This window comes from Hetaerina americana, unplaced genomic scaffold (genome assembly GCF_022747635.1).
Source record: "Hetaerina americana unplaced genomic scaffold, ioHetAmer1.1.p SCAF_4, whole genome shotgun sequence".
Lineage (NCBI taxonomy): Eukaryota > Metazoa > Arthropoda > Insecta > Odonata > Calopterygidae > Hetaerina > Hetaerina americana.
The window spans coordinates 11,831,858-11,856,760 of record NW_027286985.1 but is presented as its reverse complement, the minus strand read 5'-3'; the positions used below and the strand labels follow the sequence as shown (position 1 = coordinate 11,856,760).

Genomic DNA, 24,903 nt, shown 5'->3' with positions numbered 1-24,903 from the left:
GCGGAGGAAATTGCGACTGCAATTAGCTATCAAAAAAAAGGATGGTAATATTTCTTATTTCCATTAACGCTGTGCACGAAGAAATCGGGAAACAACAATGCTGATTCATTACGCCCGCACTCGTTTAGTCCATGCATTATGTTTTTGTAACTTGAAAAGTCAATATCTCAACCGATGCCGTTGTTTGAAAGAGGAACACCGCAAGCTTAAATTTAGTAATTTAGTGGCCTAATCAGATTTTAATATTCGATTTCAGCATCGGAACAGCAATATGATTTAACCCTGAAATAAAATTGCTGAGGAAGTACTGCTATCGTAGAGTATAATCTCTAAAAAATATAAAAATGACTTTAATTTTTTATTGAATCGCGGTGAATTATTTGAATTTGCAATGATAACAGCACGTTAACATTATAAATGCTTCCTTTCAATCAGCTCGTATTAACATTTTGTGAAGGGCAAGGGATAATAATCATAGATTTCCAGTTTTTATGCAAAATTGGCAAAATGAGTCTTAACGGCGACTTAAATTAATGGTAAATGTGTTTACCTCCTGGCTAAAAAATGATTTTGTTGGTGTAATAGGTGTGTGTTCTCGCAGCCATCATTTCCCGCAGATTCATATATCGTGGGAATAAAAAAATATGTTATGATTGTGAATATAATCGGGACCATAAAAGTAAACTATTCACGAAATACAGTTTTACTAGCCATTCTTCCGTAAATGAAGGGCGTGGAATCAGCCAATCAGTAAAAGGCAGCAATGTTAATTTTCCTAATCGAGAAATTTCTGAGTTTCAAAACGTGAACCCTTTTACGACTCGTGTAATGGCTGAAAAAACTAGGTTATTACGGTTACCTATTTTGCTTGGAACGTTCTAAACATAACTGGAAATTGGCTTAATCATTTAAATTGCGTGTTCTGATAAAAAATAACGAATATAATATGTCAATACTATCCCATCTGTTTTTTATGGCCCATAATTTGCATTTCGGGGAGAGAAATTGTGATAGCAAATCAATCCCATACAATAAATTATTTTATTTCAAATTACTCGCACCTACCACTTACTCGAATGGCTAGGCTGCGATGGAATCCTACTTCGGGTGTGTGTGAGCTTTGTATTTAAATAATTCCAATTACTCTAATAACTGTAACTTTAATCCATTGCCATGAATTAAAAAAAAACTAATCCGTCACAAAATTGCATTTCACTATTTGAAACCCCTAATTTTTAGCACTCTCATTTCGTGAAATTTTCGCGTGTAGCTTTCTGGGGATAGGTATTTTCCTAAAAATAAAACAAACGCAAGGTATGCATAATAAATGAGAAACGTTTCTTGAAATTGCTGCTGTGTAATTCCACAGTTATGAATAGAAAAACACAAACACTGAGAGAGACTTAACTTTAATTCTTTCCTTTTGATATGTCGCTCGACATCTCTGGGCGGTTCCAAAAGTGCCGAATGAGGTCAGCGTGAGTGTTTTTATTTTGACGCTAGTCCTGGCTCCTTCAGATGGATGGATGGCCAAGTTATTTATGTGTGACAGTAGGAGAATTGAGGGAAGTCATTGAATAGGATGAGGTACTGTACATGTATTGATATTTATATTGCCCTATGATACAATCAAGTCCTTTTTCTGGCATTTTCAAAGTAGTTTTCTGATAATTTTACGAAAATTAAGAAGTGTATCTGATGAAAAACGTTAATTCTCACCAAAACTCCATATCCCTAGAACGACAATATTACATCTTGTGATTAATAATTTTTGATAAAATGATCGAGAAAGAGTTATGGCATTTAAAATGTGGAAGTGAAATTTTCTTAATTCGAAGTTGGAATTGAATTAACTCTCATAGTAATTGCAATGAGCGTGTCAGTACTTTTTAAGAATGTTTTCTAATTATGTATTTTTTGAGCGTTCTTTACGGGGGGAAAACTCATGAAAAGCATTTTACTGTTAATTCGTCCTTCAACCATCGGGTTAGAAGGTAATTTTTAAAATATTGTATATTAGAGTGAGATATCTAATTTAATATCTTCTAGCCTTAAGTTATTTCACTCCTTTCCGAAACCCGACATAACTCATATTAATACAGCTTAGCGGTATACGAAGCACAGCGTAGCGGCGTACGAAGCACAGCGTAGCAGCGTACGAAGTACAGCGTAGCGGCGTACGAAGTACAGCGTTGAGCAGCTAGGTTTAGGTTTACAAAGTTTTGCTATGATAAACAAGGTAACGTATCAAAATCATTTGAAAAACTAGATTGGGAATTTCTCCCGGAGCGAAGTTTGAAATTAAATATCTTGCATAAATTGGAAGAATCTCTCTTTCGAGATGATGCTGAAAATGTATTATTATGCCCACCACGCCGTGCTACGGTAGGAAATATCATGTAAATAAAATTAGAGGGATTAGTTGTAAAATCTATGGAATGAAGATGAAAATTTTCCCCAAAACGGATTAATACTCCGAATAACGTCATTTGACCGCGCTAGGGGACAAAATGTTTGGGTCAAAAGTAGTCTGGAGTGTAATCACTCCCTGCCACACACACTACATCTGGCTTACAGGGTACCATGTATGGACATGTAACATAATGCATTACATTCTGCGATTTGGCGACATGCTACGGAGTGGGTCGTTGAGTTTATAACGGAAGCTGTAGGTCGCCATTGGGCAATTATTTTTATAGATTTTCATCAGGCAATATGTTTTGTGATAGAAGAATCGGGATATGAAGGGAAAATTCCAATTTCTAGTTTAATAGGCTAATATAATGTGAGAGCTGTTTCCATTTGTAATAAAATGCCGTTGAAGGTTTGTTTAATTTGCCTGCATGGATTTTTAAAGATCTTGGACCTTCTGAAAGTAGGTAATTTATTAAGGTATTTAATCTGTGATTGGAGTCACCTTTATGTCTCCTAAAGTTTCTATATTTTTTGCAATTTTAGAGATATGATGGTTTGTAAGTGGCCACTGGAAGACGTTTATTTAAGTAATGTACGGAACATGTTATATTTAATTTTGACGAAAATCGAATCACGGGTGGTATTTTTCACTCAGATATGTTATATAAATTTGTATGTCGGCAATAAGGTATCCGAAAGAGGTTGACGTGATTTGAGGGAGATTAGGAGACTTTTGTAAATAAGAGAGATCTCATCAGATAGATTAGCGGAAGAGAAGTTGGAATCAAAGAACGGTGTAAGGAGAGAGATGAGAGTTTTTGGTTTCAAAGCAATGGATAAGTGCTTGCGTTGGAACGTGAGTGATTTTGTTCATTTATTTATTAACTCTTACACAATCCGCTGGGGTTTGCGGCAGAGAGTGATTACACATCAGACTACTTTCGACCGAAAATACGTTTCCCTCCTAGCGCAGTGGGACGACGTTATTCCGATTCCTTATCGTTCGTGGGAAAAATGACATCTTAAACATCTCTGTTCCACACTTAATCTCTCTCAATTTAATATTTTTCCTTTTCTTTCATTTGCGCTTGTTAAATTAAGATGTTTTCCGTTTGAATTCTAACGAGATGGAAAACTCAAAAATAGATAGGAAATGAGTAAGTTGTAAGTTAATTTATAATATTTTTGATTTAAAGACTAACAGCGTTTAGATAAAGGGCATGCCATGATATTTATTTCCGTTCGGCTCTTTCGCGGAGAACATACGAAAGTTTATTGGCAAAGGGATCTTTATTGATGAATTCTGATAAATTATTCTGAGGGTTATTTTTAAAAAGCATGCATCAACTAATGTATTGGTAATCTGTGACTGAAGTTTACGAAATGTGTAGAGCTCAGATGGCTTGAAATCTATTATAAATAGTTTTTAAATGCCTCTAATTTTGGGCAAATGTGAGCATTATTACAAGGGGTGTTTTCGGGTTAATGATGCCGTCATCAGTTTTTGAAAAACCTTTAAACACGTAAACATTCCACATTAAGTTACCAAGATGGCATAGAATTACATTTTTACGCAACAAATTATGCGATTATCATATTTTTAGGTCATTCTCCTTATATAAGGAAAAATATTTCTTTAGCTGAGTAGTTTAAATTTCCTTCAATTTTATGCTCTCAACCTTAGGAGATCATAAACTGAATATTCTCTGATTTTTCCATCATAAATCAAAACTTTAAACCGCTGTATGCCGTAGCTTAAGGATATTTATTCTCAAACAGTTCTAATTATTTGGAAATTGATGTCCTTCAACTGTTAATTTTAGCATGCATGGATTACAATTCAGAATTAAAGAAACACACGCTGTAATTATGCTGTATGAACCAGTTAGTTAATGTTGAACAAAGCCGTAATTGGCATAATTCGTATCCTGTTACGTGTTTGCTACGGTAATTTCCAAAGAAACTGCGGGAGGTGCCATAACATTATCATTTGCTACGGTATTTTGAGCAATTACTTTTATTGATCAGATATACATCTATGAAATTCGGCAGGAGGGTATTTCCGAATATCTATTCGAGGCCGAATAGGAATAATAAATTTAAATTTTGCAAACGAATAAATTCTAATATTGATCTTTGACATAACCTGTTTTTATTGAATTATTTTCGCCTTATAAAATTTCGTTAATGAAATAAAAACAATGTGAATTATCCCACGCAACATATTGATACTGGCCACCGTCATTATCCGGCGCTAATTTGCTAGTTTTCGTGGTATTGAATGTATTATATCAGGCCACAACGTTGTAAATGTATGTTTGCTTGTTAAACCCTCTTCATCCACGCACAAACCTTCGATATTTGATATTTCATTTCTATTGCATGAAAAAAGACGGTGACGTTGCCAAAGTGATTCGGGTAAGCTTACTAATTGCACTCCATTCTCAGAATATCAGTCATGGTTAGGTAATGACGGAGCACGCAATGGTGTGCTAAATAGCTGGAAATGTGTAAAAACCTGGACTGTGATTGAAGCCTAGCATTTGTTATATTTTGATGATGGTCGAAATGGACTCCAATTAATGTTGGATATTAAAATCCGTTCGCTCATTTCATGCGTAACAGTTTTGGTCAAAGGGACATAGTTTTGAGATGTCTTTTTATTGAAATTATATTCTGCTCTGTTTCCATCTAAACGATCCTGGGCTAAAAATAAGGGCGTTCCATACATTTTAGATCGCAAACATCAAAATCCTATAGTAATTACTACCCTCTTTTCATGCGTTAAAAATAACTGATGCCAGAGCAGATGAAAATACCCTAACTTTCAAATGCGAAGTATGACAAAATTAAGAAACCATATGTTTATATTTGGGATACGCGGTACTTTGTGCTTAATAACTCGTAATTTCGCTGGATGGAATATCTAATATTAAAATATTTCACGTTATGTTCCATCCAAACATTTATACAGGGTTCGTCCGGAAAATAAGTGTACTGATTTTTTCCCGCCGCTCCAGGCGCGCCCAGCACCGCTCTGACGGACTGCGATTGGAGGGGGGTATGTTGGCAAGCGACGCTGAAAAAGGCAGTTGGCTCTGAGCTGTGGTGTAGTGAGGAGCTCTGTTAACACGAACCTCCACGCTCGACCCACGTCACGGAACGCGATGCCGAAGTTTTTGGAGCAGCGTTATTCCATCAAATTTGCGGTAAAGCTTGGGAAATCGTCTACCGAAACTGTCGGTATGATTAACCAGGCTTACGGGGAGTCAGCCATGTCCAGAAACATGATCTTTCGGTGGCACAAGATGTTCGTGGAGGGCAGAGAAGAGGTCGACGACGAACCACGGCCTGGACGCCCATCAACGACACTCACCGACGAAAATGTGCGAAAAGTTCGCGATGTACTGAACTCTGATCGTCGTCTTAGTGTTCGGATGATAGCAGAGCAGTGTAATGTGCCAAAAACAATAGTGCACGAGATTATTAGGGAGCAATTACAGATGCGAAAAATTTGTGCAAAGTTGGTGCCGAAAGTGCTCCGTGATGATCAAAGACTCAGTCGTTTGGAAATCGCGACACAACTTGCGGATCACTGCAAAAATGATCCACATTTTTTAGAGACTTCTTTCTGTTCCCGAAGATAAAGAGGAGTTTGAAAGGAACGCGATACGGGACTTTGGACGCCGTCAAAGAGGCCGTGACGACGTGTCTTCGAGAGGTTCCCGATGATGCCTTCGCGGGAGCGTTCCAGGAATGGGAACGCCGCTGGAACAAGTGTATCGACTCACAAGGGTCCTATTTTGAGGAATATTAGCTTAAGACATGTAAAAGTGTAATCAATTTTTTTTCCTGAGCTCAGTACACTTATTTTCCGGACGAACCCTGTATGCAGCGTTTAAATCTCAATAATATTTGGTATTCAGTGGTATTGCTAATTATATAATTGAATGCATGCCTTTTATTCTAATTCGATTGCATTTGGATGTAAAAATATTTTATATACACTCCCATGTATATATATATATATATATATATATATATATATATATATGGGGGGGTGCATATATAAGAGATATAAAGGACGAACACAGGAGCATCGGCCCGGCAAGTGGAAAGATCCGGTGTTCAAGTCCCGGTCAAGGAAATATTTGTGCACTTGTGATTAGCCTGATTCCGCCTTCCCCACCTCTTCTGTGTTTGCCCTTTGCATGTTTTCCTATCCCTAATCCCTTTCCCTTATATCTATTTCCATGAGAATGAATATTTGGCGGGATTTTGCGTTTGAATGTGTGTGTACATATATATATATATATATATATATATATATATATATATATATATATATATATATATATATATATACATCTTTATCTCTGTTTGTACTTTCCTGCATAAGCCGTCGCAAGGATTGTGTTAGACTACTATTCCAAAGATCCCTATAACGGAACGCACACGTAATTCTTTCTACAAAATGAAAACCTTAAGAGAATGGTGAGTAGAATCTTGGCAAAATTTACAATTCATAGCAGGGAAATTGTGCAAACATTATTCAGGAAATTACTTGAACTTAAATGGGACATGGTATTATTTATCGTTCAAGGTAACTGTAAAAAATGCATTTCCCTAAAAAACGCCACCTAGAGACAGCACAAAACTTAAGTGGCTATTCTCTGATGGAATGATTCATTTTCGTTAGTAATATTATATTTCTTAAAATAATTATTTAAATTGTATTATTTATAAGGAAGCGTATTATTTTTGCATGACGTGACAAATTAAATTTTGAATGAATGTTTTTGTAAGCTTGTCTTTCTTTTAGCCAAATGATTCCGAAACCTTTTAATAGGATAATTTTATTCAGTCATATCCTTTATTTGGTGCTAACGCCTTTATTGTAAATAATCAAAGAGCATAGAAGATTAACGACCATTATTTTGGCCTTGAGTCAAATTATCTGCGCATGTGCGACGTAAGCAATAAAAGGGATAGAGAAAATAAATTGGAATGCGATGGAATTCTGATGCTAAAAATGGATGGTGAAAATAAAAGGGATAGACAAAGCAACAAATTGAGGAATGCTCCGAAGAATGGATGAAGAGAGCAGCCAATGGAGGGCATCTATAAGAAGAGGAGGAAAATTAATTGGATACATCCTGATGCATGATAACTTGATGAAGCCCATAATTGAAGGAACAAAGGCGATGACTTAATGAGGAAGGCCCAGCATGAAATGTAAGAAACAAATAATGAAATATTTCAGTGCAAAGGGCTATGGATAACGAAGAGATTGGCATATAAAAGGATGTAGATTCGTGAGCTGCTACAATACAATGCTCGGATTGATACCCCGTGATAGTGATAAAGATTCATTCGAGTTATGTGAAGGTGGGCTATGTGGGTGATCCCTAATGACTGTTGTGCGTTTGACAAAAATTTCCTCTTCTTTGTCCTCTCCTTGTCTATGTCCTTTTCATTTTTCAGTTATTTTCATGCTCTACCTGCGTTCATGCTGTCTACAAAGTCGATGCCTATCGTTTCTCTTCCTCGCTCATTTACAGTCTCCCTTCTATCACAGTTTTCAGCATTCCAATACCATTTAACATTTTCTCCATTCAACTTTTCTCCATTTTTCGGCATATTCACTAGCGAGGAGCAATTGTTATTACCCCTTTCAGCACAGATGGAGTTCAAGGGAATGTGTAAACGCTTCCACCACGTCGAGGCTATCGTCTATGGGGGGTCTACGAAGACACGAAATAATTAAACATGCCTCCCTCATTTGCGACGCCGAGAAGGTGACTTTCCTGTCGACACGGGACAAGTTCTTGTTCATTGACGTTATTTATAATTGTCGAGCTGTGTTCAAGGCTCAAGTTAGGATTTGTTAGAAGAGTACTTGGTGAATGCGATGATGACAAGTTAAAAAAGAAATGTTATCTGTCGCAGGTCAAGCCTCATTTAGAAAATGTATCCTGCAAGCATATGGTATCCTCATGAAGTTGGATTGATTGCCCAATTGGATCGCGTGCAGCGTAGAGGAGCTATATTTGTAATAATTTGTTATGGTAAACTTAGTGGTGTATCCAAAATATTAGAGCAGCTAGTCTGGGAACCACTCACGGACCGAAGATTAAATTACCGATTGAAGCTCTGGTATATGAATAGGGAGGATATCTCTTCAGCAGTGATATTGAAAATGTATTATTACCCCATCGTACTACGGTAGGAGAGTTTATGTTAGTAAAATTGGAGAGAGTAAAAGTACAACAGATAGATCTAAGGTGTAATTTTTTCCACGAACGATAAGGGATCACAAAAGCATTGGTCGACCGTGATAAAGTCTTGTTGGGGTAAAATTATTCTGGCGTGTATTCACCCCCTACCACACACCCTGGTGGTGGTTTGCAGGGTATATATATATATATATATATATATATATATATATATATATATATATAAATAAATAAAACAAGGAAAAGTGAATTGAGTTTAATAAAACGTATCTGGGTTGAGGGGAAACTCTTAGAGGTTGGTACCATCTTGATGGGAAAACTTTCATAAAATGTCACTAATATTGTGATTAAATTTTGATATTCCTTTTAGGTTTATTCTCATGGACGATCTTTTCATTCAAGACAGGACTTGGACTACAAAATGAACAATTTTCTCCTGCGGAAAATGATAACTTTCTAAAACTCAAGCTGAGATTGAAATCGAGGAGGTCAGAACAGTATCAGCAAAAAATCTTGAGCCCAAATTTGGAAGAGAGAGTGAGAACCCGAACATTTGTTTCGACAGAAGAAAACGATCTAAACCACCCCTTCAACCCCCTTCCTCCCCCCCCCCCGACGGAAGCTCAAACATGACTCTTCCGCGCGTTGAGTTTTGAGGATATATCTTTCGTCATAAGATGAAAATGTTGTGCGGCTTCCCATTCCCGAAAAAAATAAAAGAATCCCGGAATCAACGTATCGCCACCGAATGCTACATTTAATTTTCGAGAGGCCCATCCAAATAAACACCCATAACCGTCCCCGGCCTGAGCGTGCTTGCACATAATGAAACACGATTCTCCTTCGGAAAATGGTTGGCGTCGGGTGGGTTCGGAAGATGCGTCTTGGCCCGCTTTGGATTTCCCTCCCCTTTGGACTACTGAAAGGAGAGCTCGTTGTCCCCCTATCGCGACCCCCTTTTACCTCTCACGATGTTTCTTGCCCACGAGTATTCACCCTCTCTCGTGTCTCATTCCCGAGGAGAACGTTATAGTTTCAGTACCTCACGGTCATCTGCATCTTCTTAAGAAGCACAACCCCCCCCCCTCCTGGCTATTAGAGACGAGGGGGGGGGATGGTGAGGTCCCCTATTATAGCGTGTAGCTGGAGAAGAGGAGGAGGGAAGGAGGAGGGGGTTCTGGGAATATGGAGAAAGGAAATGAAAGGCAATGGAAGGAGATGAGAGTGGCATCGCTTCACGCACAAATGGGGTCTTAAGCGCCTTGCCATCTTTTAGTCCAGGGAGCCTTCATACTCTCTCACCCTCCTCATCTTCCCCTTCCCCATAATATACACTTATCTTTGTCCTCCCGTCTCCTCGTTTCTTGGCACTCTCCCCCCTTTTCCCTCCTCCGCCTTATCAAACTCCCTTCATTCCTTCTTTCGACTCTGCTCCCTCTCCCAATTTCCCTCAAATCCCCGTTCCCTTCACATCACATGGCGAGTCCCCATTTACTCCCCATTGAACCTCGCATCGCACGCCTTCTCATTCTGAGGACTATTTTTTTCATTCTTTTCCGTTACCCTCGTTGTTCGACGTCCGTGTTGAATTACAACACCATCTTTCACCCTTCTTGTAAAAAGAGACTTCTGAGAAGGGACCCGGGATTTAGTTCGAGGGATCCTGCCACGTTTTCATCAAATTTGGCACGCATGAATTTGAACAGATTTCAGTTCTTTTGAAATACCCTCTTTTTTGATGAATCAATGTATTTGGTCCGAGTTCAATCGGATATATTCATATCTTTTCATAGCGTGCAGTGCATGTCCTTTTCACCGACGCCAATGAACTAATTGATGATAGTGAAGGGAGTTAAATATTTTTTTTGTGCTTTCCGGGCATCTGGGGAGGTATATCCGCAAATTCATGATAGGTCTCTTTCTGCTTGACGTCTGGTATCCCAGGTGCCGAGTTTGTACAATTACCCAAGCCCCAGGCGAGACTGGAAAAACCTTGGGGTTTAGCCCGCACCGCGTTACGTAGCAGAATAACTCGACCTGCCGGAAATAATTAGGTTTCATCGTGTTTTCATTTATATTTTCGCGAAAATCCCTAAATTAATTTTACCTCACAACGTGAAATGTTAATTGCTCATTTAAATTTTGGGGAAATACTGTCAGTTCTCAGTAGTAAAAATATATATTATCCCATCTTCTGACTATGCGTATTTATTCCCTTAGAACTTACGATTTGACGACGAACAGAAACCGTGTTATCAAGAAAACTGCTCTGACTGTCATGAGTGACATCTCCCGCAACACGATGGCAAACCAAGTATATCCTATGAACTCGCAATACCCACGGGCTTTGACGTGAGTCCGTTAGTATGGGGCTTCATCAGAAGAAGTCCCTCCAGCTAGGAGCGCTTATTTTCGAAGCAAAAAATATCGGATTTCCTAAATGCCTGTGTATAAAACTCCCTTTATATGCTCCACAAAACCTTAAAAATGCCAAAGAGCATTTCTGATAAACTCGAGATTTTTAAAATATCAGGAGATATCGTAAGGGGAAGCCGTTGAGGGGAAAAATTAAGCTCTTCCCGAAGTCATGTTCTATGACGGGGGCTCTGCGTCTAAAGAAAGAGGAAATTAAACTTGTTGTTTGTTAGATTCTTCTTCCTTTTTTTTGGCGTCAACAGTAAGATATAAAGGTAAACTAACATAAAAGTAAAGAAGAATGTAAAATGTATCCAATATAGCATAACAAAATATACTGAATATATTTAATATTATATATATATATATATATATATATATATATATATATATATATATATATATATATATATATATGAAATGACCTCTTCTCTGGATTACTAACAATCTCTGTTATTTTTTATCATTTACATTTCTAGATATCTCTTTATATTTCAATGATATAAATTTCTCCTCATCTTCGCATGAGCTGGCAAAGTTAAAAAATACATTTTAAGATATCCGCTACAGTCGCTCTTTTAGAAAACTGTATCATCATCATTAACTCTGTGTTATGTACTCACGACTAAGTATGTTTTTTCTTGACCATACGGTACATCAAAACTTCTAAAAACATTATGTATTTCGCAATCATTTTTGGAGAAAGAATATTTTGATGTTTTTAACTACTGTATTTTATCCACGAAGCTATTCGTCTATGGGGTTAAAGTAAATCGTGTGCGAGTGGGAAGCCTTCATTTCTACAAATATATCCCTCAAGCAATAAGAAACCTTTGCTAGTCGAGCAGTGAATGTTTTGACTTGGACTATTCTCATCTCTTGTACTTGCACAGTTTTATTACACCGATGTCTTAGACGCTGCCAGTTAACTACATTCGGTCAAGAGTGAATTACAACGCCTGCAGCCAGATGCTGAAGTTATTCGCGTTCGCATACGAACGCTTGGTTTTTATTACACCCCAGGGAAGCATAAGGAGGAAAAGTGAGGGAAACTTCATCGCCTGCAGCCTGTTTTGAATGAAAAGTTCAGGTTCACATTAATAAACAAATGTTTGATGGATGACTTATTGCAACTGTATTTTAGCGTGTTTTTTCTTGATTATTGTTACACATTACTTGAATTCGCAGAAAATTCTTCGAAGAATTCTAAATAAAGTCGAATCCTCCTCAACTTGGCACAATATTTGTAAATAAGAGTTTATTAATTTTATTTTTGCACTTATGTTTGCCCTTGAGCATGGCAAAAAATAGTCATTATTGCCGAAAGGATACATGATTTCTAATTCCAAGTCCCATCGCAAGGTCATAATGAATGCGGATGTGTTTGTTATCATTTTAATAGATATACAGGTGTGAATATTAAAATAACTACGCTCTCTCGATGCTGTACGGTACGTTCTGATAAATTAAAACGACCCATTCCATCCCCAGCACGTGAATCACTTACTTAATTTTTTAATGATGAAATATGAAACCTAACTCTATAAAAATTGAACATTGAATCAATTTAATCGTTAAATTTGTATCTTCAGATGTCGCTCTTCTTCAATAAAATGTACAACTTCATGTCATACTGACAGTTTTCAGTCGCAGCGACAAGAACCCTTCCGCAGTGATGCGTAGTTTACTTGAAGTAGAATATAACATGCATCGTAATTACCCGTGGTGTTCATCGCCGTCGATCACGCACAATATTAGCTTATGTCAGCTTCCACTCTCTCTTCACTTCGATATAGTAAAACTCCCTTTCATATTCTCATTCCTTCACAACTAATCATTATCCCGCTGTACCGCGTTGAGAAGTTTCAAAGCCAAATATGTAGTTTGGATGGAAAGATTTGACTGATGATGAGCGTCTTGACTCTCCTCGACTGTGCTGTCCTCCCAAAGGATGGGAAGAAAAAATTTCTGGGTGCCAAAAAATCTCGGGAATGCCACCCCTCCTCCCGTTCCAGTGGACGGGACGCCGCCACGGTCGAATCCTTTCAAAAGACCGCGGCGGAGGTTGGGGGGAGGGGGGCTGAGGAGGAAGGGGATAGTGTGGAGGAAATGGTGAGGGAGGGAAGCGAAAAAAGGCCTCGAGAGATAGATACGGTGGAGGGAGGAAAGGGGGTGGGGAGGAGAGCTGGGAGGGAGAAGATAAAGGGGACCTTTCCATTACCCTGCTCCTGGCCTCAGCACCGGACTTTCCTCCCCCGACCCAAAGGACCACACACGGACAAAGTCTCTCGCTTAAGCGCGCGCGCCGAGCCAGGCATGTGTGCATAAGGGGTTTTAAAGGCCGACAAACCATTCCTCCGGTCCGCGCCAAAAATCACGGGGACACACACACACACTCTCTCTCAGGCACCCATACGCACGCTCTGTCCCCGCAGCCCGAAAAGAAACGTCACCCACGAGTGGGGGGAGGGATGGATGGCGGTACGGGGCGTAGAACGGGTTGAATAAGAATCAATCGCAGTCCACTGAATGGGAGCCTATCTCATTCCAATACACTTCCCCCTTTTACGACTTCCACGTGCTGGCCGGGGTCCAACAGTCGCCGCCGCCTCCCTCCCAAGGGGGAGGGGTGAGAGGGAGGTGGGCTTCCCGCTTTTCTCTCCTCGGCCCCCCTCTTATCCAAGGAACCGGGAGACCACCCCTAAAGCTCCAAATTCTCTCTTTCTCTCTCTCTCTCTCTCTCTCTCTGTGTCTATTCCACCCTCTCTCGTCGCTGGGATGCGATCCAAAATGGAGGACGATGGATGTTGGACAAGGGAGTGGAGGAGAGGCCGTATGGGGAGAGGGGGGGAGGGGTTGTCGAGAATGGGGGGGGTGTGCAGAGACGGGGGTGTTTGGGAGGAGATTGATAAGGGAATAGGATGGGTCGGCCCCGAAGGGCATGGAACATTAGGGTGGCGGACTCTGAAGGGGAGCACTATTTTTAGGGGGATCCCCCTAAGGGATCGTGGCTGATGCACCGCACTTGAGGCGGATCCGAAGCGAGGTTTAATACCACTCGCTTCCGCCGCGATTTCACTTGCCCCCGTATTTTTTTAACGTTTCAAATTAGATGCTGGGGGAGTACAAAGTAATTAATTCTCTCTCCTCCCTCCATCTTCCCGCATTCCTCCAACCGCCGCGCAGCGGACTAAAAGACGGGTTTCTTGGCCTTAACTTTTTCGCTGGAGGTCTTGCCTTGGAATTCGGGTTCTTTGAACGTGAGCTCGGTCGCCTTTACGCCGGGAAAAAATTACTGTTAATCAAGACGTTAATCGATGCTCGAATTAATTCAACGGAAATTACTGGGCCGGTCAGTCTCCGCTGCCGGCGCTAACCACACCGTCGTGTAAATGGTCGGGAACATTTTTTCGCGTTTCAGGCAAAATTTCTCATGCATTCATAGAACACCTCACGTTAGGTAGTATGATACCACCGCATATTGAAATAAAACACGAGTGCCGAATTCTCACTGACTAAAAGAAACATCCGCATGAAACTTATAAATGAGCCTCTTTAATTTTCGCATATTTATGAACTTCCTATTAATGAGCATAATTAGAATATTGGTGTGTGTGACTGTGTGTGGGAATACTGGTGTTGTGATTTTGAATGGGAAAATTTTAGGTGTATTCATCATTAATATTGCTTAATGCTATGTTATGTGTTGAAAATCTGAACTTTTTATTTGATAGGTTTATATTTTATGCATCTTTCTTATATGTGCAATTTTAGAGGGCAATGCAATGAAATCTTTCAGATAAAGGATAACGTGGAAAAACAAAAAGGGACGTGAGATCATAGTAAAAGGTAGCGATGGAATGATTATAACCGACACTGGAAATACTAGTTACTTTCTACTCCTGTTTTACGGGTGTATGGAATGTTAAAAAACGGCTAAGCTTGAGAAGGTTAAATGGAGAAAATAGAAAACACAAATTTAAACGGAAACATCGATCGTAGTTGTTAAATGAAAATACAAACACAAAAAAACAATGGAAAAAGTTGTCATTCTTTAATAGAAGTTTGTTGAATGGAATCAGCTACCTGGAGTGTTATTAGAGTCCTTCCCATAAAATCCCATGACTTTTAAGAATTGGTGTAGGGCAGTCAATGGATGAAAGTCTGGGTGATAATCATTACAGGGACTGCATATGATATTGAACTGTAAGTCATGTTGACGGTGTGAGAATTTACACTGTGTATAACATTCAAATTTACGTGAATTTGGGCAAGTATGAGTTTTAAAATTAAGATTTTGGTGGGGGTATGGTAACGGATGGTGTGGGATTTTATATGGTGTCATGTTGGGCTGTGTGTGATAGTACTTACTCTGTATTTCCTTTGTTATCTACGAGTATGGCATCTTAGTTTTAACGTATTACTAGTGATAGAGAATCTATTGTTAGTGGGATAGGATTTTTTGTGAAAAGGAATCGTGTTGAGATGTTTCCTGTTATCATATTACTTTATTTTATTGGCCTTGATTATCTTGTTTGTAGCACTAGGATTTTATGGCAAAACTTGTTGTGGATGAATGTGAACAGAGATGGTGCTAATTTTTGTGTTGATTTTAGGTAATTATGTTTCACCTAACGCTGTCTACTTTCAAATGCATATTTTAATATGAGTTATAAAATTTAAGATTTTTCAACCTCCACCCTAATTATGTCATTACCATGTGGAAAGTCACAGATCAACGTGCCTGTTAAGTGGCGACAGTTAATGAATCCACAATAATTTATAAAATCACAGATATCAACTTTGGTAGAAAGTTAGAGCCATCAATTTCTGTCCATTTCCCGTATGGCTGGATATACTTCGACTTGCTGCTTTGTATCTTCTTGAACTATCAATCTTGCCACCAATGCGTTTTTATGTCTCAGTCCTGGTCTAAGTAAGAGATGACACCCGGCGAGCAAACTGTTCCTCCCCTGCCATCCGTCAAAACGCGCTTAAAGATGAAAGACGCATGTTTAACGCAAAACATTTACAAGCGGCAGCAGCGTCAAGGGAGTTCCGATCCATCAATTGAAAGGAATAAAAAAGAGGACTGCCCCCCGCTCCTTTTGAATGAAACTGTGGTAATGGCTTCCTTTAAGGCGTCTCCACTGTCAAGTCGGTGACTCAGCGACCGATGGAATGGAGCTTCTCGCCAAGGGTGGTCGGCGGGTTCGTTCAGAACTCGCTCATTCTTCACGGAGGGTGGGGATTTAATTGATTCGAGCGCGGCTTTTTCGCAGATCCACCACTGGGAACTCGACGTGGTGGGTCGAGAGGCAAAATGGAAGGATAGTGAGAGGGAGGGGAGCACGTGTTATGTTCTCGTTGCGAGGGAACCTCTTGCGGGTGGTGATGCTCTTGCTCACGATGAAACAAGCTGGCGCTCGCATTCCCCTTTCCCCCCATCCGGCAGCTGTCAAATCCCCCGCCGCTACTCCGCCGCTTTCACCGCGGGCGATGATTCCTCACGGGACTGCGAGCGCCGAAGTGCCACTCTTCGCACCTCGCGTGTTCGGGAGCACGATGCGAGGGGATACGGCAGCACCCCTCACTGCCTCGGGCGCTTCGTGGGTCTTCTCCGACGAACCCGGTGCGGGAATTCATTCCTGCAATGGGCTGAGGGAAAATAGTGAACGGGATCTATAAATGGCCAAAATGCATTAAGAAACGATTCGCTGTGCTGCAGATTTTACCGGAGGTTACGTCACTCCTCACCGTCGGATCTGAAATTCATGAGCCAACGGTAATTATCGCTTTTATAAATGTTTTAATTAGTACGTGATTCAAATGATGGAGTTTAACCCGCCGGAGATATATTTTTTCTGATTTAATCACTTCATATTTTGCTCAATAAATTCATTTATTATTAGTTAGCTAAGTTACTTTAATCTTTATTGAAAACCCTGGATATATTTATTCAGTATTTGCGTTGACAAGACTATTGACATATTTTGTTCGTGAAAATATTTGCATGGTGAATACTTAATGATGTACCTTCTATAATTCATTTTCTTTGACGGACTTTAAGGACTTAACTTGGGACAAGTTCTAGTGCTGGAAATTCGATCGCGGAAATTTTTTTATTCTTTGGTAGTTTGCCGTTTAAGGCTAGATTTAGATGGACTAACCTCTGATACATTTCTAAGCCTCGCATAATAAGGCAAAACCTGACACCCCACTCTACATTAAATCCTTCTTGAATGCCGAATGCATTATATCTCCTTTCCTCTTGTACAACATGCCCATCACCTCCTCATCATCATCCTTCCTTCACCTCAACTGTCTCACGTTCCCCCGTCTCTCACTCAATCTGCATATGCATACGGAAAATCAGTTTCCTTAAAATTATAATTTGATGACCACTACTTGGTCACGTTCCCGGTTAAGTACACATCAGTTCTCCATATGAAAATTCAAAACTAGGGGAAGAGAGACGTCAGGTAGAAATGTGAATTGATGGAATCTGGCACGCCATCGGAGGAAGGAAGGAGTCGTCAAGCAGAATATTATTTCAGATAATCATCCGGCAGATCATTAATGAACCATTGAGGGCTCTGTTGTACTGATGCTGTTGGACACGGTCTCGTGACTTTTCTCGTGGTCTCCCTCCCGTCAACCGTGTTCATGATGAGCGCAGAAACGAGCGCAAAACGCATCAATGGGTTGACCGCGAATCATAAAGCGTGCGCATTGAGGGGTGTTTAATGAGCACCCATTCATCGAGTGGGATGTCGGTTAAAGCCTTTAAAGCCTCGGGATGCAATGCTGTTGCAACGAGATGACTCCCCATCCATCCCGTGGATTTTTATACTTTGTAGCCTCGTGAAGAGAATGTGTTTCATTAATAATTTGATTTCGAATGTGTTCCGCGAATGAGTGATAAATGGAGCAGTGAAATCATGACGATACATGCGCTGTCAAATTACAATTCCCTCGCGTTTCGTTTGATCAAAGGATGAGACTGTGACTCTCAGAACAGAGTGACTCCGAAAAAGCTTTCTTTTGAGAATAGTAAACCAGCGTCAGTTCTTCAAAGCTTATCGATGGTTAGAATTTTGAGGCATCTTACTAATAATGTAATCGCCATGTTTAAGGCTTATTTCCAAATTATGTTATTATCTGAGGATATGTTTGTGTTTTAATGTACCAAACGTCCTGGGTGATGGGCAGTATTTTAGAGGAAAATGAGTATAGCAGCATAGACGGTTAGAGAAGAATGTCGATGAAAAAAGGAGTATTTTTACAAAGGTAATATTGAAGGTAAGCAAGCTAAGTGAAGGGGTAAACAAAATATAGCATTTGTTTTAATATTGAACCTTTCGTAAGAATGTGTAACTTGGTGGAAGATGCAAGGCAAGGAACGTAGACATTTCATCTGCCATCTCTGCGAAATTATAAGATGTGTTGAAGAATTGCGTATTCAATCGTTACACTCCGCGGGAGCCTTCGCAGCGGTTTAAGATATGATTTAAGATGTTATGAATTCCTGAAGGCTATTATGGCAGGAAGAATGCTGTGAAAGCGGGGAGGAGGGTGGCATATGATATGTTTTTGTACGTCATTAATGCAATTAAAAAGCTTGAAGACCTAAATAAGCATATAACATGGGACAAGCATAGTGAATTCCTTTCGAAATACAATACGTATGATTTGCGAGATACCAATCAAGATCAACCTGTCAATGGCATATGGCATACAATGTTGGGATCCTGTTTCTAGCCTTCCCTGTTTCCTTGTGATAATATTCAACGGATTGATCTGAAACTTATTTTTGCTCTTCACTATTGAACAATATATCTAAATGTATTGAAATATAAGGCATATTATTTTCATAAATCCAATGGTAGTAAGAATATTGTCCATAATTCGAAAAAGTTGTAATTCCATATTTTCACTTCTCATGAATGGAATCTAATAAAAAGGCGGTAATTGCATTGCCACCAAGTTTTAAGGAGGTGCAGTAAATCAAAGACATTGGTCGTGAATAATTTGTTATTCCTATTCAACAGTTCATTATCTTAAGTATTTTAATATGCTACTCTCAACACCGTGTACTCTGAATATTGTGATTGCCTAATTTCTCTCTTTTTGATACTTCGGAAATCCTGGAAAAATACTCGCTCTCCGCGAGTCTTAATGATAAGGATACAAGGTTCAGTATGTAGCTCGCATACTACTAATGCTACAGTTTAAACACATTAATTTACAGTTTAATACAGTAATAAATAACTATACCTCCCGTTTTCATTTTTATTCAAATACGCCAACTATGCGCCAACTTGTATCTTGGGGGTTTATGCCTCAGTTATCCAGAGTAGATACAATGAATTTTGGATTAATGTTAAAGCATGAATAAGAAAAGTCTCTGCCTGGTATAATTGAATAATTTATTCTAGTAAAATACCTTGCCATATTTTTGTGATCACCTTCCACAGCTGGGACACACCTTTATATTGTAACCACGGATACAAATGTAACGCATATCAGAAGTTTCACAGTTAAATTTTATCGCCATATTAAACTTAACGAGGGTTTGTATGGAAAAGGCATTAGTTCTGTCTCTTTCTCCAAAAAAGACCAATGATTGTTGCTATGATTGCCATTACTTGTCCCGTTAGAACTCTGCGTTGGCTTTTACCATGATTTCTTGGGCGTTTGTAATTTCTTTGATGGCATTAAGACAGAGGGAGATTGAATTTTTGTGGGTGTAAAGATGCTATAAAATCAATTTTGAGATTTTAATAATTATAGCTAATTAAATTCATAGTTATATGTAAGCTATTTTATATTAGATGCCCGATTTCTATGCGACGCTGTATACTAAACTTCCTCCTAACATTTCAACTAGCATAGGCTAAAATTTTAGCCTATCCCTGCTTGCAATGAAATCGACTTTATTGCATTTTGAAATAAGAGGAACTGTGGGGAAAGCACAAGAATGTATGCCCTTTCGTGATAGCACTTTGGCATTGAATTTCTGGACGGGCGCCCGGAACAATTTTTCGGTTTATTGGGAATGGGATCTCCCTTTAATTTACCGAATCCGATTGAATCACGGCGCTTAAATAATAGTGACGACAGTGGTAACCTTTCTGAGCCAGCAGCGGTTACAGCTACCTCAATCTCCCGCCTCGATTCGCACGCACCGGGCCACATCCCGGCGGAGAGAAATGAGATTTGAGGGCAATGGGATTAAGAGGGACGCGCCTCCGATGGAACACGGCCCCGGCTGCAACTCACTGCAGTAGCGAAGAAGAGATCGCACACGAAGCGAGATCATTCATTGGGCGCGGTCTGAAGGGGGAGGGAGGGGGAGTGGAGGAGGAGGGGATTATTGAGTTGGAATGTTACGGCGGCGGTTGGATCACAAAGAGGAGGAGCTCGGCACGCGGAGAAGGCGACTTATTGAGACAGAAATGAGGTGCGGGTGGGAGGGAGGGGGGTGGAGTGGGTGGTTGAGGGAAGAGATTCGTCCCATCCAAAGGGAAACTCCCTTCGCTTCCACTCCCCCCCCCCTCCCCGCAAGCTACCTTTTCTCCGAGAGCTGAGCGGAGTCACCATCTGGTGAGTGGCGGGAGCTTCACCCCCCCGCCCCCATCCGTTAGAGGAGGAACTACCGGCGTCAGAAGCGATCGTTGGGACTCGTCATTGCTCGGTGAATGCGGCGATAACGCTCAGTTCTCCGGAGATTGGAATGGTTTCCATGCAAGTGTGGATGCGGTGACTCTTTATCGTTCCTGCCGCTTTGCAAAAGGCCACGATGAAGGGTCCCTCCCTCCCTCCCTGTCCTTCGACCAATCTTGCGCGTTCAACGAAGCAGTTTATGGCCGAACTTTATGAACGAAGAGCGGCCTCATAGATCTTTCGAGGACAATGAATTCTTCGGCGACGCCTTATTTTCGCTCTTGCTGAATGGTTTTTTAAGATCTCCTAGACTGCGTGTTCCAAGAATCTCACGCCTTCATGGTTGGGGAATGCTGCCGCCAGGAGGCGCACGGCGGAGTGGTGGAACTTCCGGAATGGAGGATCAGCTCACATTTATTTGAGCTCGAAGTTCGAAGCGAAAATCATTTTTACTTCTGAATTACAATGTTTGAGCTCGTCGCCCCAGCATGTGACCCACTTTCTGTCTGGACCGTTATTGGATTTGCGAAAATACCTAGTAAGGATGTGACTCATCCTTGGGCGCCCGGAAGTGGAAATACTATTTTCCTCAGATGTACTTCAAGGGTTTTCGATTCCAGGCGTTGAAATTTGATTTCACACCTTTCGTGGCTACTTAGAGAATTTTTATCCGTCACTCAGCGTGAAAGTCGGTTCATTTTACATCTGTGGAAACATGATACAGGCTATTTTGGAAGATGTCCCCGATATTCTTTGGTTTGGTCATATTCGATGTAGCTAATACAGAAAAATAATCGTATAGTATTTCTTTGTAGATATTCGTTTAAGTTATTTTAAAAATATTTCCCGTGTCAGTTTATGCTTCGGCAGCTTTAAAAACATCAGATATCGTTCATTTTTCACCAGTTGGAATACGGCCTCAAATTATTTGGCAAAAGTGTTATGCGCTGAAACAAAATCGCATAATTATTGATCGAACGATAAGTTTGAAGTAGTCATATAACACTTTACGTATTAAACGACTGTTTTCCTTTTTGGGTGTACGTAAAGTTAGTTTGTGAATTCCCTACATATTTCAACAGATGATCAAGGTTAATTGCTTAGCAGAGCTGAATTGAACGTAAAACCTTAGCCGTTAACCAAATTCTCTCTAAATTGCGAAATTATAAGTCGGTCATTCATAATTTGTTGTCCTTTTTTAGCAAGCATTATTTATTTTTAATGGGTAGAACAAATATAATTTTTTAAATGTTCAATATGGTTAGTAAATTTTTATTCTGGTATTATATTCGTGCAAGACATCTTTTTTTAATTGTGATGACTTATTCATACCTGAATTGTTCCTTTTTTGTAAATTTAACTAATAATGTTTATAAGCAACACAAACAATTTACTGTGTCACTGTTTTTAGGGAATCTGTTATTAATTATGCGGTATATAAAGATTTAGTTGCAGGCACCATCACACACGGTCTATATTCTCGATGTTTTGCTCAATTATGTTATCATCACGGGGTAGTTACCCTCCCGAGGATCGGTTTGCATTAGCTCTCCCAACAATTCTGTCATACGCTAGCCTCTTTATTCCCTCTCTTCGTTCACTACCTTCATTCCCTTGCCCTTACACTGCCTTCTCCAATCTTCGGCTTCTCATAGCTCATGATTGGCTTTTCTATGCAATTTTTCTCCCATATGCGTCTTTCAGTTATGGTAGTCAGTAGACAATTGTGCCTTCAAATGTGCCTAATTTGTTTCCCTCCTCTTGTTGAAAGTCCTCCATAAGTTTCTCTCTTCATCTACTCCTCAAAGTCCACGCTTAATTTATTACTGTTTGTATCCACTGTATTTTCATCATTTTTCGGTCCACCGAATCTCCATCGCCTCCAATATTTTTCTCTTCTGCTTGAATCATTCATGTTTCACAGTCGAAGAAAACTTCTTATTTATATTTATTATAGTTAAATGATTTTGGCGTAATTATAACTATTTTGGTGTCTGCATATTTATTAATAATAATATTGTAAAGTTAATTTTTATTAGTTATAAAATATTGGAAGCGCAATATTTTATATTAGTAGAGTTCTTGGTAGTTTCTTACTCGATGTATTAATAATCTTTCCCCTCCCTACAGAGTGTCACAATCAGGACAAGCTCATTTGATGACTCTTTTTCCATAGACTTTGTGGGTGTCCAAAATGGGTGCTATTCACTCTGCGATATATAAAGGGGGAGTGAGAGAGAGAGAGAGAGACTCAGTTTTCTTCTTGCTCAATCGGCTGAGAGCGATAGCATTATTTACGGTCGGTTTGCGGTTTAGCCGAGCTCGCTACGATTTATCACGCGTGAGGGGGGTATACTATAATATCGCCCAGAAAAATTTCAGCGGCTCCTTTATGTGGGTTTTTTCACCTAATTGAGATCAGCAGTAATGAGTCATGACTTACTGTAAATGTGCCCTTTCCTTCTAATGATTATCTTCAAAAGAGACCAATTTAAATAAAGACTTCAAGTGGTGAAGGTTACTCATTCTAAAGTTATCTCCGTTGATATCTCGCTTCATATTATCACTGTAAAAAGAGAATCAGTAAATAATCTAAAACATTGTTTACCCAAAATAACATTATATCGAATAGTTGGATGAACAACAATCTTACAGTCATTGACAAAATCAAAGTAAAATTTTTAGTAAAAAAGCGCCTTTCTAACTAGCCAACTCCGAGACTAACCAAGCTAACGCCGACACCGAGTTTCTCTCTATCCTTCATCCTTTCCTATCTATTTTCCCCCATGGCGCAAATGACCTCAGCTGTCGGTCGCCTTCCCTGAACACTACTACTGAATTCACTTGCTCATAGTTTGAGTTATATGTAATAGTGGAATTCCAAACTCTCTTGTAAATACGCCTAACTTATGCTCCTACGCAAAAATGTAATCCATATTTTTAGGATTTTATCTAAAATATTGGGTCGCGGTAGTCCAGTGGGTAGAGCGTTGGACTGCTGACCAGAGGGTCCCGGGTTCCATTCCCGGGCAAGGCACTCTGGGCATCTGCAGCTAAGCTAAAGTTATTTTTCGGGTACTAGGTCTTCCTGGCAAACCATAACCGGTACAGGGAAAGGAACTGGCCCCCTACCCTGATGTGTGAATTTTCACTCGCCATATAGGGCTTAGTACTGGGTGATCTCCACCATCACCTACTAATCCGACCTTCGGGTTGATTACTGTGTTTATGGTTTTTTATCTACAATATGTCATACAAGCATGATATGGAATTCATAAAAAATAAATACCTGACTACGTAATGTAAATGATTAGCTAAAGAAAAATCGTTTTGGTAGTATTCAAAATCATCAGTTTTAGATTTATTCATCTCATAAAGAACTTTGATTTTAATATTCAGACATGTTAGGGGAAGTTTACTCGTTAATGAGAATTTTGGAAGGAACCTGGGGCGATGAATCCTCTATAATATTTTTTGGACGCATTAAATCTTGGTGGCAGAAAGTGACGCATACGTATAAAAAGGCCTCTGTCCCATAACGTTTCGGGTGACTGGAATCGAGTGAAGCGGAATGCATCAATTGTTGCCACATTAATCAGGAATTCGCTGTTTTTTAACCCAGGGTGAAAAAAAGCGAGAATTGACAGCTTACACGTGTTTTTTAACTCGAATAGGACGGAGCAAGAAATTATGGAATCAAGACCCGCTCACTGAAGGGGACGCTATTCTGCTCTATGCCCTTTCATATTATTTTTCCCGTGGCATAAGCGCTTACAGTAGCAAAATGAGACAATTGGAAACGTGGAATTAGTGGAAATTAATTTCATCAGGTAAAGAGTGGAATGTAATATTGGGATAAATGGAAATGTGTTGTTGCATACTAAGTGGGCGAATCTAATTAGGAACTGTTGAATCATACAAAGAGTAGGAGGAGAAAGAATTTTGCTGAACACGCGGTGAGAAAAAGAGGAGGCGAACTCAATGACCTTTTATTTTCACCTTGTACATTATCATGACTATTAGTAGATCGTTTAGCTTATTGACCTAATGTCCTCGGTGAAGCGAGTATTATCCTTTCCTGATCAGAAATTGGATAATTGGTATTAATGTAATAATATTCAATTGCTGTTTAGCCATCAATTATCAACAGTACTTTTCCTTTCACAACATC

The 24,903-nt window shown here is 39.6% G+C and overlaps 1 protein-coding gene across 2 annotated transcripts in view; it reads left to right on the top strand.

Moving 5' to 3' along the window:
* The window catches only part of LOC139691926 (cardioacceleratory peptide receptor-like), a 435,230-nt gene that overhangs the window by 364,315 nt on the left and 46,012 nt on the right, over nucleotides 1-24,903 (top strand). The gene's annotated exons all lie outside the window — the stretch shown is intronic.